A 15,055-nucleotide genomic window follows, 5' to 3' on the forward strand; every position below is an offset into this window, starting at 1 on the left:
GTTTTCAGCCATTGTGACTGTCCTGTCTCTTTCAGGGAATTCAGCCTTAATACTGCAGATCCCCAAAAAGTCTGTGTAAGGTCACATGGGATGCCACATCCCATCAAATGAATGCCGACATGGGGATGTTTGCAAAGTGGACTAAAGATTAACGACACATAAGGAAGATCCCTACACCCCAGATGGGACTTGAATCCACAATCCCTGGCTTAGGATGCCAATGCCTTATCTATTAGGCCACTGGGGCTGCACAGTTAAAGCAAAAATAGCAGCCTTTAAATACTGCACCCTGACCTCTCATTGTGGGTTTTTCTGAGTTTTATTCTCTCACTGCACTCTGGGCATCCAAGATGGCGGTGTTCTCAGACGATCATGTTGCAGAGCTTCGCACCACAGCACAAGGGGGAAGAATTTCTATCCCACCCAATCCGGACCGTCACGATATCCTGGGACTCTGAAAAGATTGTGGAGTCCCAGGACATTGTGAAAAATCAAAGTACCTGCGGTTTCATCGTCCAGGGATGTTGAAGAAGGGAGGAGCAGTGTCCGGGGCCAGGACCCCGGCCCAGCCTGCAGGATCCTCAGACTCGATTATCTACCAGGCCCTGGGGAAGGAGCTCGCGAAATCTCGCGAGATGTTGGTGAAGCAGATAGAGGTGAAGCTGGCCCCGATCTCTATCATGCTGCAGAAGCATGAACAGCAGCTGGGAGACCTGGAAAAGAGGACGGATGAGGTTGAACACACAGTCACAGCGGTGGAAGCTGATACCAGTTCCTCTAAGGATAAGATCCAAGCATCGGAGGCTGAGGGTGACCTTACAGAGGTTTATAAAATCATGAGGAGCATGAATAGGGTAAACCGCCAAGGTCTTTTCCCTGGGGTGGGGGACTCCAGAACTAGAGGGCTTCGGTTTAGGGTGAGAGGGAAAAGATATAAAAGAGACCTAAGGGGCAACTTTTTCAGGCAGAGCGTGGCGTGTGTGTGTGGAATGAGCTGCCAGAGGAAGTGGTGGAGGATGGTACAATTACATCGTTTAAAAGGCATCTGGATGGGTATATGAATAGGAAGAGTTTGGAGGGAGATGGGCCGGGTGCTGGAAGGTGGGACTAGATTGGGTTGGGATATCTGTTCAGCATGGACGGGTTGGACCGAGGGTGTGTTTCTGTACTGTACATCTCTATGACTCGATGACTGGAAGTGTCAGTCTGAGTAAATCCGTTGTCTAGCTCCTGGCAATGTGACCCCATTGGATGATGTGAACCCAGCTCATGACCCCTTTGACCAAAGCTACAGAACATTCTGGAAGGTCAGGGAAAAGAAGGATATGAACACACACCTGGATGCCAGTCCTTTAGCAAAGCCTTGACTGGGATCTGCAGCAGAGCTCTGACCATCTGCTCCAAACTTGTTCATAAAAGCCCTAGAGGGAGGGGGACAAGCCATTCAGCCCATCAAGTCCACACACAGCCTCTGAAGAGCATCCCATCCAGGCCCAATCCCTATCCTCTCACCCTGCATTCCCCGAAACGAATCCACCGAACCTGCACATCTTTGGGCTGTGGGAGGAACACAATGCACTCCGAGTACCCCATGGAGAGAATGTGCAAACTCGACACAAACAGACACTCAAGGGAGGAATCAAAGCCAGGTCCCTGACACTGCGAGTCACCATGCCAGTCCCAGGAGAATCTCAGCAGTTCTTTCCCCGTTGTGGCTCTGCTGTCTCTTTCAGGCAATTTCAAGCCAATCCTGCAGATCCCCAACAACTTTGAGCAAGTTCATGTTGGACAGCACTTCCCATCAATTGAATGCAGACATGGGGATGTTTATGATGTAGATTAGAAGTAAAGTTCGAAGAAGGCAACTTATGAAAGTTCGTCACTCAGGATAGGATTTGAACACACGAGCTCTGGTTTAGGAGCCCAACATCTTATCCATTCGGCCACTGGGGCTACGCATCTGCTGTTAAACTGGCAGCCTTTAAATACTGCACCCTGATGGCTCATATTGTGTTTTTCTCAGTTTTATGCTCTCACTAATTGTTTTTTACAACTTCCAACTCATGCGAAAAAATTGGCTGCTTGATAAATCAATCTCGCTTCCCATTTGTCCCCAAACGGACAGACAAGAAACCAACTAAACTCCAACATTGCACAACTCACATCTGAGGAAAATGGAGCAGACAGGAAAATAGCAAAGGGCTCAATGTTTTTTTGTGCAGCGCTTTCAAGATATTTGCAGTTAGTGGGGAGGAAGTAGGTGGAGATGTTGCAAAAGGTTGCATTGCGGACAAATGCTTTCTTTGCTTAGACCGCACTTGGAATACTGCGTCTAGTTCTCGTCGCCCTATTATAGGAAAGATGTGGATGCTTTGGAGAGGGTTCAGAGGAGGTTTACCAGGATGCTGCCTGGACTGGAGGGCTTATCTTATGAAGAGAGGTTGACTGAACTCGGACTATTCTCATTGGAGAAAAGGAGGAGGAGAGGGGACCTAATTGAGGTATACAAGATAATGAGAGGCATGGGTAGAGTCGATAGCCAGAGACTATTTTCTAGGGCAGAAATGGCTAACACCAGGGGTCATAATTTTAAGCAGGTTGGAGGAAAGTATAGAGGGGATGTCAGAGCTGGGTTCTTTACACAGAGAGTTTTGAGAGCATGGAATGCGTTGCCAGCAGCAGTTCTGGAAGCAAGGTCATTGGGGACATTTAAGAAACTGCTGGACATGCATATGGTCACAGACATTTGAGGGTGCCTACATGAGGATCAATGGACGGCACAGCATCGTGGGCTGAAGGGCCTGTTCGGTGCTGTACTGTTCTATGGTCCATGTAGTATGTTCTAAATCTACAGAATCTTAGCGGGCATTCAGCCCATTGTGGCTGCACTGTCTCTTTCAGACAATTCTCCCCAAGATATCCCAAATCCTGGAATTGCCTTGTGCAAGTTTCTATTACACATCATTCACCATAATCTCAACACAGGCACAGTTATTTTGAACAGAGTAGTTTGAAAAATGCAGTTAATTTGGATCGTGATGAAGTTGGCATGGGACAAGAGTCAGCTACAAAGACCAAGCTTAAAACGTAAGCAGCCCAGAGGGAAATTAAACCCACAATCCCACACTTAGGAGGACAGTGGTTTACCCAATATGCTACTAGGGCACACATAGTCATTTGCCAGTGTAAAGTCTTGGCATCATTCGAGTATTACATCCCAGCATGTTCCAACATCTCAAATGACATGTTGAGGGATACACTAAAGTTTCGGGCAGCTGCTGCCATGGTGTAACAGGGAAACAACACAGTCTCAGGTCTTTCTAACAAATTATCACATCGTTCTTTCAATTCTCAGAACCTCTAGGTGCCTGACAATGAACAGTGATCGGTTCCTGCCCAAGTACAAAATGCCTTTTTGTTCACAACGATACAGAAGCTTTGAGAAATGTCAACATTCCAATGTTTTGTTGGTTCTTATCTCTCTGCGTAGACTGTCCACAACTGATTTCGAATAAAGGAAAGCATACCAAACGCCTTCTTCACTATCCTATCGATCTGCGACTCTACTTTCAAGGAGCTATGAACCTGCACTCTAAGGTCTCTTTGTTCACCAACACTCCCTGGGACATTCCCATTAAGTCTATAAGCCCAGCTAAGATTTGCTTTCCCAAAATGCAGCACCTCACATTGATCTAAATTAAACTCCACCCATCACTCCTCAGCTCATCGGCCCTTCTAATCAAGATCCCGTTGTAATCTGAGGTAACCTTCTTTGCTGTCCACTACACCTCCAATTTTGGTGTCATCTGCAAACTTACTAATGATCCCTCAAAATGATACTAACATATATATAAATGACGGAAAGTAGTGGACCCATCACTGATTCTTGTGGCACTCCATTGGTCACAGGGTTCCAGTCTGAAAAACAACCCTCCACCACCATCCTCTGTCTCCTACCTTTGAGCCAGTTCTGTATCCAAATAGCTAGTTCTCCCTGTATTCCATGAGATCTAACCTTGCTGATCAGCCTCCCATGGGGAACCTTGTCGAACGCCTTATTGAAGTCCATATAGATCACATCCACCGCTCTGCCCTCATCAATCCTCTTTGTGACTTTTTCAGAAAACTCAATCATGTTTTTGAGTCATGATTTCTCCAGCATTTTCTCTGTTTCAGATTTCCAGCATTCAAAGCATTTAGCTTTTATTGGACAGCTTGCCATTTCACTTGGCAATGAAAAACGTTTTGTGATTTACACATGAAAGAACTGAAACCAACCTGGTCATTCTAAAAGATGAGAGACTTCACACACAATCCAGATTTTTTTCAACATATAATTTCAGTGACATCACACTGTAAACTTTTGCCATAAATTCTGTGTCTTACAGTCTTATACTCCACAACCACCTGACGAAGCAGCAGTGCTCCGAAAGCTAGTACTTTGAGATAAACCTGTTGGACTACAAACTGGTGTTGTCTGATTTTTAACGATGATTATTCGAAACTTGCACAAGGTAATTGCAGGATTTGCGAGATCTTGGGGTGAATTGTCTGAAAGAGACAGCACAGCCACAATGGGCTGAATGCCTGCTATGATTCTGTTGATTTGTCCTCAATGCAGCTGTTTGCAACATCTCCAGTAACTCCTTCCCCACTAACTGCAAATATCTTCAAGGTGCTGCACAAAATAACATTGAGCCCTTTGCTATTTTCTCGTCTGCTCCATATTCCTCAGACTTGAGTTGCAACATTGGAGTTTGGTTAATTTCTCATCTGTCCATATGGGGACAAATGGGAAGTGAGATTGATTAATCAAGCAGCCAACAATTTAGCATGAGATGGTCGGGGTAAAAAACAATCAGTGAGAGTATAACACTCAGAAACACACAGTATGAGAGGTCGGGTGCAGTACATAAAGGCTGTGATTTTCAGCCTGCTGTGTGTCCCCCGTGGCCTAATGGATATGGTACTGTCCTTCTAAGCCAGGGATTGTGGGTTCGAGTCCCATCTGGCGTGTTAGTCACTTGTACTTTGACAACTTGATTTCTAATCTACTTTGGGTAAATCTCCATGTCTGCATTCAGTTGATGGGAAGTGGTGCCCAACATCTTCTTGCACAAGATTGGCAGGATTGAGGTGAATTCCCTGAAAGAGAAAACACAATCACAATGGCTGAAAACCTGCTGAGATTCTACTGGGGACAGCATGGTGGCTCAGTGGGTAGCACTGCTGCCTCACAGTGTCAGGGACATGGCTTTGATTCCTCCCTTGGGTGACTATTTGTGTCGAGTTTGCACATTCTCTCCATGGGGTACTCCGGGTGCTTTTGTTTCCTCCCATCGTCCAAAGATGTGCAGGTTCGGTGGATTGGCTTTGGGGAATGCAGGGTGTGAGGATAGGGGTTGGGCCTGGATGGGATACTCTTCAGAGGGTCAGTGTGGATGAGATGGGCTGAATGGCCTGCCCTTCTCACGCAAGGGCTTTTTTGAACAGTTTTGGAGCAGATGGTCAGAGCTCCACTGCAGGACCCAGTCAAGGCTTTGCTAAGGGTTTGGCGTTCAGGTGTGTTTTCCTCTTCTCCTGTCCCTGATCTTTCAGAATCTTCTGTGGCTTTGGCCAATACGGTCATGAGCTGGGTTCACATCATCCAATGGGGTCACACCAATACCCTTCACTGTTGTCATGCCAGGAGCTATAAAGTGGATTGACTCAGGCTGACACTTCTCCAATATACGGTGGCACGGTGGCACAGTGGCTAGCACTGCTGTCTCACAGCACCAGAGACCCGGGTTCAATTCCCGCCTCGGGCGACTGTCTGTGTGGAGTTTGCACGTTCTCCCCGTGTCTGCGTGGGTTTCCTCCGGGTGCTCCGGTTTCCTCCCACAGTCCAAAGATGTGTAGGCCAGGTGAATTGGCCATGCTAAATTGCCTGTAATGTTAGGTAAGGGGTAAATGTAGGGGTATGGGTGGGTTGCGCTTCGGCGGGGCGGTGTGGACTTGTTGGGCCGAAGGGCCTGTTTCCACACTGTAAGTAATCTAATCTATACAACCCTCAGTCTGGTTGGAACTGGTTCTTCTTGAATCTTTGTAACTCTTTGATCTTAGTTGCACTGTTCTCTGGAGCTGATAACTGCTGTTTAATTTAGTTTGGCCAATTTTCTATCAGGTCAAGTTTCTCCAGCTGAGGATCAATTGAGAATGCCTGATTTTGTTGCCATGGTCACGTGACCATACAGGATTGAGATCAGCTGCACAGTGAAGGTTTCCACAGAATCAATACCCCAAGTAAGATTTGAGCCAACATTCTCTGGTTTAGGAAGTTATTGCCTTACCCATGAGATCACTGGGGCTCCAACAGATAGACCTACCTATCTGTGGACAAAGCAACTTCTGTTTTGGTTGTGTTGGTATCAGACTAAGCTATATTCTGTCGACATTACCAGCTGAACCCCAGATTACCTGCATGTTTGGTATTTATGATGATGTCCAATATGTCAATGGGAATGATTGAAATCTGGGTGTTCAAGGTTGGAACTGATGGGGCTGTGGCTATGCATTTGGGCCCTTACCTTTCTTAGTCAAGGTATTGAATACAATTGCAAGGAGGCTTTGATGGAGATGTGAGGTAGTTGGGCCATCGTTGCAGAACTTGGAGTGCCACATCCACAGATTGGACAAACATTTGTGGGGAGGCAACTGCTGAGGCTGACTCACAGAGTTTACAGAGGGAGATGGATGGGTTAAGGGAGTAGCCAAAAATGCAGCAAATGAAAGACAATGTGGGAATGTGTGAGGTCATACACTTTGGCAGAAAGAATAGAGCAGTGGATATTATTTGTTAGATTAGATTAGATTGAGGTAGATTCCCTACAATGTGGAAACAGGCCCTTCGGTCCAGTTTCAATGGAGAAAGACAGCAGAAAGTTCCAGCACAGAGAGATATGAAATGTGTTTTTGCGGTCTCACTATTGATCCTTCGCTGTGACCAACCTTCATGGTAATATCGGTGAGATGTTCTTGGTTTCTCTTTAGTTCTTGAGTCTGTTTACGCCGATTATGATTTGCAGACCATGGTGATGTCAGAGTCCCTTCATAACTGCTTCATCATTACTTGCAAAACAAATATTTTCATGCATCTTCCACCTTTAGGGTCACTATTACCTTGGTCCGACTCATACAATTTAAAATATAAATTATTGAGTGTGGAATGAATTTATTTCACCTGCACTTTTTTCTGTTCAATGCCAGCAGGACAGTATGGAAGTCTAGCAAGCTCAATGTGTGCACAGCCATCATTGAAGGAATGGTCCCAGAAAGACAAGAACAAATGAGGGATATGGGCCAAATGCTGCCTTCTGGGACTAGATTAATTGAGGCGATCTGGTTGGCATGGTCGAGTTGGACTGAAGGGTCTGGACAAGTCTATGACTCTGTAAGTGTAAGCTTTCTTGAAGATTTTCACTCGTGTTACAGAGCCTTTTTAAATGACGATCACAATTTTTAAAATATGTTTTGTTTGAAAAAATGTATTTTTTAATATTACAACAAATACAAAACAATACAAATTAAAACATTTCAAGAAAATACAAGAAAAATGTAAAAACAATTCCAACCCGCCCTCAGTTTTGTTGTGTACCATACTTGTGAGAAAATCCAAGGGGATATGCTCCATAACAATCTTCCGCCAACCCAACAGGCCCAGGGGGGTTTTCATATAACCAACCGAACAAGATATTCTTTCTTGCACAAAAGATGAGGATATTTAGATGTTTTTCGTCTGCTCATCTGCAGGGAGCACACTGGGCAGGCCCAGAAGAAGAGAGATCGGGTCCTTCTCCACCCTTACACCCAAAATCCTCTCCATGGCACCCACCACAGCACTCCAGTATGTTTGAAGCTTCCCACAGGACCAGAGACAATGGGGAAGAGTGCCTGTACCGACCTTGCACTTGAAACATGTTGAAGATACCAGTGGTTTAAATTTTGACAAACAGTCTGGGGCCAAGTGGGACCTGTGGAGAATCTTCAACTGTAAAGCATGGGTCCAATTGCATACTGATACCTTGCCTCTGAGGAGACTTCAACACCAAGCTCTCTCTCCCAAACCCAACAATGTCGATCGAACTCATCTGAGTGCCCCCGCCCCCCAATTGATGATATAAAGTGCTGACAGAAAGTGTACTCTTAGCACTGAGCACCCTCCTCTCTATGTCGGATGTGTCGGGATCAGTCAAAAGTGTCGTCTTTTTTTGAATAAAATCCCTAACTTGAGAAAAACTAAAGAGGTCCTTGTTAGATAGCTCGTGTTTCCGTCCTAACTGATCGAAGGACATCATTGTGTCTCCCTCAAACAAAACACCCGCGCAAGACACACCCCTAGCTGCCCAATGTTTGAATCCTGAATCTATCAACCCCGGTTGAAAACCCGGCATACCCGGTGTAAGAGAAGATGTCTTGCCAATATTGCCTTCCCTCTGCCGAATTGCCCTCCATGCTTTAACAGTATCGATAACTATTGGGTTATGGTAATATTCCCGAACTGTCCTCATTTTGTCCAAACACAGCAAGTGAGTAAGGGGTCACCTTAGCCTGGGAGGTTTCAATATCTAACCATATTGAAAGAGGGTCCCCACAAGCCCAATCACTCATGTAGGATAAAAGTGAGCTTAGTTGGTAGCTTTTAATGTCTGGGAGATCCACTCCCCCCCAGTCTGTGAGACAATCGCAGTTTAGCTCATTTAATGAGGGGCCACTGACGATGTCAAATAAAGGGGCTGAACCAGCCGTTCAGTCTCCTGAATGTTTGCTTATCGAAAATCAGGGGGAGCATCCATATAGGGCATCGTAAACGAGGGAGAATATTCATCTTAATAAGCGCTATCCGACCCAACCACGAGACCAGAAGCGCCTCCATCTTTGAAGGTTTTGTTTGAATTTGTCAAATAATTGAACAAAATTGGCTTTGAACAGCCGATTCAGAACTGGAGTAATGAACATGCTCAAATACACAAAACCCCCCTGTGACCATTTAAATGGGAATCGATATTCACCCTCAAGACTTAACACTTTCATAACACCACCCATAGGCATAGCCTTTGATTTTGCAAGATTAATCTTGTCCCCCAAAAAGGTGGCAAACACACAGATGCATGCGAACAGACGAGGTACTGAAACTGCTGGATTTGACGAAAGAAATTAGGACATCGTCCACATACAATAAACTCTGATGTAAATTTGACCCCACGTCTGGAGCTGATATATTGGGATCCCTATAAATGGCCTCCACCAATGATTCAATCCTCACTGTAAAAAGCAGTGGGGAAAGGGAACAGACCTGCCGGCTGACCCAAAAAATGTTAAAATTGATTGATCACACCCTGTTGGTGATGACCTCAGCGAGAGGGTCATTGTGGAGAACCTTTACCCATCTTATAAAGACTACGCCCAAAACAAACTGCTCCAGAGTATAGAAAAGGTACGGCCTCTCAACTCGGTCAAGCGCCTTCTCTGTATCTAGAGAAATCACCAATCCCTATATTGACTGTTGTTGACACACTTGAATTACATTAAGCAGCCTCCTAACATTATTGGAGGATCTGCGGCCCTTTATGAAGCCCGTCTGGTCCTCTTTAACAATAGAAGGTAACACAGTCTCCAGCCTGAACACAAGGGTCTTGGAGAGGATTTTAAAGTCCACAGTTAAGAGTGAAATGGGCCTGTACAAAGCACAGTCCCCCGGGACCTTCCCTTTTTTAAGAATAAGTGAAATATTGGCCTCTCTCAGAGATGGCGGGAGACAATCATGGTTGTATGAGTCATTAAACATGTTGAACATCGGGCCTGACAATATGTTTATAAATTCCTTCTATAATTTGCTGGGAAGTCCATCAGGACCGGGTGCCTTTCCACTCTGAAGCTGCTTCACAGCCTCCTGCACCTCTTGCTCTGATAAGGGGACATTGAGAAAAGACTCTTGTTCGGGGGTCACACCCGGGAGCTCCAGATCCTTGAATAAAGCCTCCATTTTGGCCCGCCCCTCCTCACAAACCTCAGATTGGTATAACTTAGAGTACAATCTCTGGAATGACACATTAATCTTTTTGGAGTCACATGTTCGATTCCCAGACCCTTCCCTAATCACCGTAATGGCTTGAGGGGCGCTCCTTTTCTTGGCGAGATGTGCTAAATATTTACCAGGCCTGTCACCATGATCATATAACCTTTGCTTTGCAAAAGTAAGCTCGTTCTTTGCTGTCTGCGTGAGTATGGAATCCAATACAGACAGCAACACCATAATCCTCTGTAACTTGATCAATGCCTGTCACAGTAAACCTGCTCAACTGCCTTCAACCGTGCTTCGAGGAGACATTGCCGCTCACCCTTCTGCCGCCTCCTACTGGCAGAGTAGGGAAGAACTAACCCCCTGGCATCGGCTTTGGCAGTTTCCCAAAGGACAGGTGGGCTACTAACCGAGCCTGAGTTAATGTCGAGGAACGCCTGAAATTCCCAAGAGAAATGCTCCACAAAATTATTGCTTGAACCCACTCTAACGGAATTCATTTTCACCAACGGGTCCACTGGAGTGTGATCAGAGATGGTAATATTACCGATCGTACAAGGTGCCACCAAGCCCAGGGTTGCCACGGGGATTGGAAAAAAATCAATCCTGGTGTGACATCTGTGTGGATTGGAAAACAAAACCGTAAAATCCCTGCCTGTAGGGTGGAGACACCTCCAGATGTCCACCAACCCTCACTCCACACACAGATCCACTAATTGTTTAGTTTGTACAGAGGGGATCGGGGAGAGGGGGGTGGCCTTTGGGCAACCTCTGTACTGTGGGATCCATGAGACAGTTAAAATCTCCCTCTTTAATGATATGCTGGGACTTGAGACTGATCAGTTTAGAGAACACATCTATCAGAAATTTGAGGGAATGAGCTGGAGGGCAATAAACATTTAAAACATCATATTCTAACCCATTGATCAGGGGTTTGAGTATTACAAACCTCCTGTGTGTGTGTGTCTTTAACACATTCTAGTAACTTAACTGGGAGATTCCTCCTCACCAATACAGCCACTCCCCTCCTTCTGGTGTTAAATGATGTGAAGTAAACCTGACCAAAGCCATTCTGCTGTAGTCTCAAATGCTCCCTGTCATCAAAGTGCGTCTCCTGTAACAAAGGAATATCCACTTTCTCCTTTCTAAGACTCAAAAGTACCTTCTTCCTCTTAATTGGTGAGTGACTCCCAATTAGACTGTCGTGTCCAACAAAGGAAGTCAGGAAATGTCTCATTGAAGAAGAGAGAGTGTATAAAGAGGCCAAGAGCACTGGGAAATCAGAAGGTTGGGAAGACGACAAAAACAAACAGAGGATAACAAAGACATAGAAATAGGAAGGAGAGGATCAAATATGAAGGTAAGCTCGCCAGTAATATTAGAAATGATTGTTAAAGTTTCTTTCAATACAAAAGAAACAAACGAGAGGCAAAAGTAGAAATTGGGCCGTTCCAAATTGATGCAGGAAGACTCGTGAAGGGAGATAAGGAAATGGCTGAAGAACTTGGTACTTTGTGTCAGTCTTCACAGTGGAAGACATGAGTAATATCCCAACAATTAAGGAGAAACAGGGGGCAGATTTGAATATGGTAGCCATTACAAAAGAGAAAGCTAAAAGGTCTAAAAATCGATAAATCTCCTGGCCTGGATGAGCTACATCCTAGAATCCTGAGGGAGATGGCTAAGGAAATAGCGGAGGCGTTGGATGTAGACTTTCAAAAATTACTGGAGTCAGGAAAATTCCCAGATGATTGGAAAATCGCTGTTATAACCCCCTTGTTCAAGAAAGGGTCACGACAAAAGATGGAAAATTATAGGCAGATGAGCCTAATCTCGGTGGGAGGTAAAATCCTTGAAACCATTGTTAAGGATGAGAGTTCTAAATTCTTGGAAGTTCATTGTCCGGTTAGAACAAGTCAGCATGGATTTAATAAGGGGAGGTGTGCCTGACAAACCTGTTAGACTTATTTGAAGAGGTAACAAGTAGGTTATACCAGGAAAACCCAGTGGAAGTTATCTACCTAGATTTCCAAAAGGCCTTCGATAAGATGCCTCATGGAAAAAACAAAACTTTGGAATTTTGACATTTCTGAAAACTTCTGTATCGTTGTGAAAAATAAAGGCATTTTCCACTTGGGCAGGAACTGATCTGTGTTTATTGTCAGGCACCAAGACGGTCTGAGAATTGAAAGAACGATGTGATAATGTGTCAGAAAGACCTTAGACTGTGTTGTTTCTCTGTTACACTTTGGCAGCAACTGCCCGTTACTTTAGTGCGTCCCTCAGTGTGTAGTTACTGATCTTGGAATGTACTAGGCTGTAGCGATTATTTGAGGTCACCTGTTTCCAAGGGCACTCATACACTGCTCCTGTGTGGCCTAAAGGATAAGGCACTGGCCTTCTACGTGAGGGATTGCAGATTCACTTCCCCTCTCTGGTGTTCCATTTTTAAGCCTGGTCTTTGCAGTGGCTGATTTTCATCCCATGTCAACTTCATCTCAATCCAAATTAACTCGATTTTTCAACCTCTTTCACTGTGCCTGCATTGAGATTAAGGCAAATGATATTTCATAGAAACGTACACCAGATAATTCCAGGATTTGGGAGATCTTGGGGTGAATTGTCTGAAAGAGATAGCACAGCCACAATGGGCTGAATGCCCACGAAGATCCTCTTATTTGTCCTCAAAGCAGCTTTTTGCAACATCTCCACTTCCACCTTCCCCACTAACTGCAAATATCTTGAAAGTGCTGAACAAAATAACATTGAGCCCTTTGCTATTTTCCTGTCTGCTCCATTTTTCTTAGACTTGAGTTGTGCAAAGTTGGAGTTTGGTTGATTTCTCATCTATCCGTTTGGGGAGAAATGGGAGGTGAGATTAATTTATCAAGCAGCCAACAATTGAGCATGAGATGGAAGAGGTAAAAAACAATCAGTGAGAGAAAAACACTCAGAAACGCACAGTATGAGCAGTCAGGATGCAGTATTTAAAGGGTGTGATTTTCAGCCCTGCTGTGCTGCCCCAGTGGCCTAATGGATAAGGCACTGGCCCCCTAAACCCAGGATTATGGGTTAGAGTCCCATCTGGGGTACCTGCTACTTCCTTGCCTATCTTTCATCAACTTTATTTCAAATCTACATTGGAAAAATCTCCATGTCTACATTCAGTTGATGGGAAGTGGTGCACAAGATATTCGGGAATCTGCAGGATATTGGGGTGAGTTGTCTGGGTGGGATGGGCTGAATGGCCTGCTCCCACCCCACTCAAGGGCTTCTCTGAATACGTTTGGACCAGATGGTTAGAGTTCCATTGCAGGGCCAGGTCAAGGCTTTGTTAAGGACTGTCATATAGATGAGTTTTTCTACCCTCCTGTCCCTGACCTTCCAGACAGTTCAGTGGCTTAGGCCAATGGGGTCATGAGCTGGGTTTACATCATCCAATGGGGTCACACCAATACCCTTCACTGTTGTCATGCCAGGAGCTATAAAGTGGATAACTCAGGCTGACACTTCTCCAATATACTGGACAAAAACAGTCGCCCAAGGGAGGAATCAAAGCCAGGTCCCTGACACTGTGAGGCAGCAGTGCTACCCACTGAGCCACCATGCCATCCCCAGGAGAATCTCAGCAGGTTTTCAGCCATTGTGACTGTGCTGTCTCTTTCAGGGAATTCAGCCTTAATCCTGCAAATCCCAAAAGACTTGTGTAAGGTCACATGGGACACCACATCCCATCAACTGAATACAGACATGGGGATGTTTGCAAAGTGGATTAAAGATTAACAACACATAAGGAAGAGTCTGACACCCCAGATGGGACTTGAACCCACAATCCCTGGCTTAGGAGGCCAGTGCCTTATCCATTAGGCCACTGGGGCTGCATAGCTAATGTGAAAATGGCAGCCTTTAAATACTGCACCCTGACATTTCATTGTGTGTTTTTCTGAGTTTTATTCTCTCACTGCACTCTGGGGATCCAAGATGGCGGTGATCTCGGACGATCATGTTGCAGAGCTCAGTACCATCTCAATATCCTGGGACTCTGAAAAGGTTGTAGAATCCCAGGACACTGTGAAACATCAACGTCCCTGGTGAAGGAGCTCGCGAAATCTCGCGAGATGTTGGGGAAGCAGATAGAGGTGAAGCTGGCCCCGATCTCTATTATGCTGCAGAAGCATGAACAGCAGCTGGGAGACCTGGAAAAGGGGACGGATGAGGTTGAACACAGAGTCACAGCAGTGGAAGCTGATACCAGTTCCTCTAAGGATAGGATCCAAGCATCGGAGGCTGAGGGGTGACCTTACAGAGGTTTATAAAATCATGAGGAGCATGAATAGGGTAAACCGCCAAGGTCTTTTCCCTGGGGTGGGGGACTCCAGAACTGGAGGGCTTAGGTTTAGGGTAAGAGGGAAAAGATATAAAGGAGACCTAAGGGGCAACTCTTTCAGGCAGAGGGTGGTGTGTGTGTGTGGAATGAGCTGCCAGAGGAAGTGGTGGAGGCTGGTACAATTACATTGTTTAAAAGGCACCTGGATGGGTATATGAATAGGAAGAGTTTGGAGGGAGATGGGCCGGGTGCTGGAAGGTGGGACTAGATTGGGTTGGGATATCTGTTCGGCATGGACGGGTTGGACCGAGGGTGAGTTTCTGTGCTGTACATCTCTATGACTCAATGACTGGAAGTGTCAGTCTGAGTAAATCCGTTGTCTAGCTCCTGGCAATGTGACCCCATTGGATGATGTGAACACAGCTCATGACCCCTTTGGCCAAAGCTACAGAACATTCTGGAAGGTCAGGGAAAAGAAGGATATGAACACACACCTGGATGCCAGTCCCTTGGCAAAGCCTTGACTGGGATCTGCAGCAGAGCTCTGACCATCTGCTCCAAACTTGTTCATAAAAGCCCGAGAGTGAGGGGGACAAGCCATTCACCCCAGCAAGTCCACACTCAGCCTCTGAAGAGCATCCCATCCAGGCTCAATCCCTATCCTCTCA

General features: G+C 45.6%; 1 non-coding gene across 1 annotated transcript; it reads right to left on the reverse strand.

The window, feature by feature from the left end:
• Positions 1-13,865: 13,865 nt before the first annotated feature.
• Positions 13,866-13,938, reverse strand: trnar-ccu (transfer RNA arginine (anticodon CCU)). The gene has a single exon. It is a non-coding gene; the product is annotated as a tRNA-Arg (tRNA).
• Positions 13,939-15,055: the final 1,117 nt, after the last annotated feature.

Source organism: Chiloscyllium punctatum, chromosome 18, assembly GCF_047496795.1.
Source record: "Chiloscyllium punctatum isolate Juve2018m chromosome 18, sChiPun1.3, whole genome shotgun sequence".
Classification (NCBI taxonomy): domain Eukaryota; kingdom Metazoa; phylum Chordata; class Chondrichthyes; order Orectolobiformes; family Hemiscylliidae; genus Chiloscyllium; species Chiloscyllium punctatum.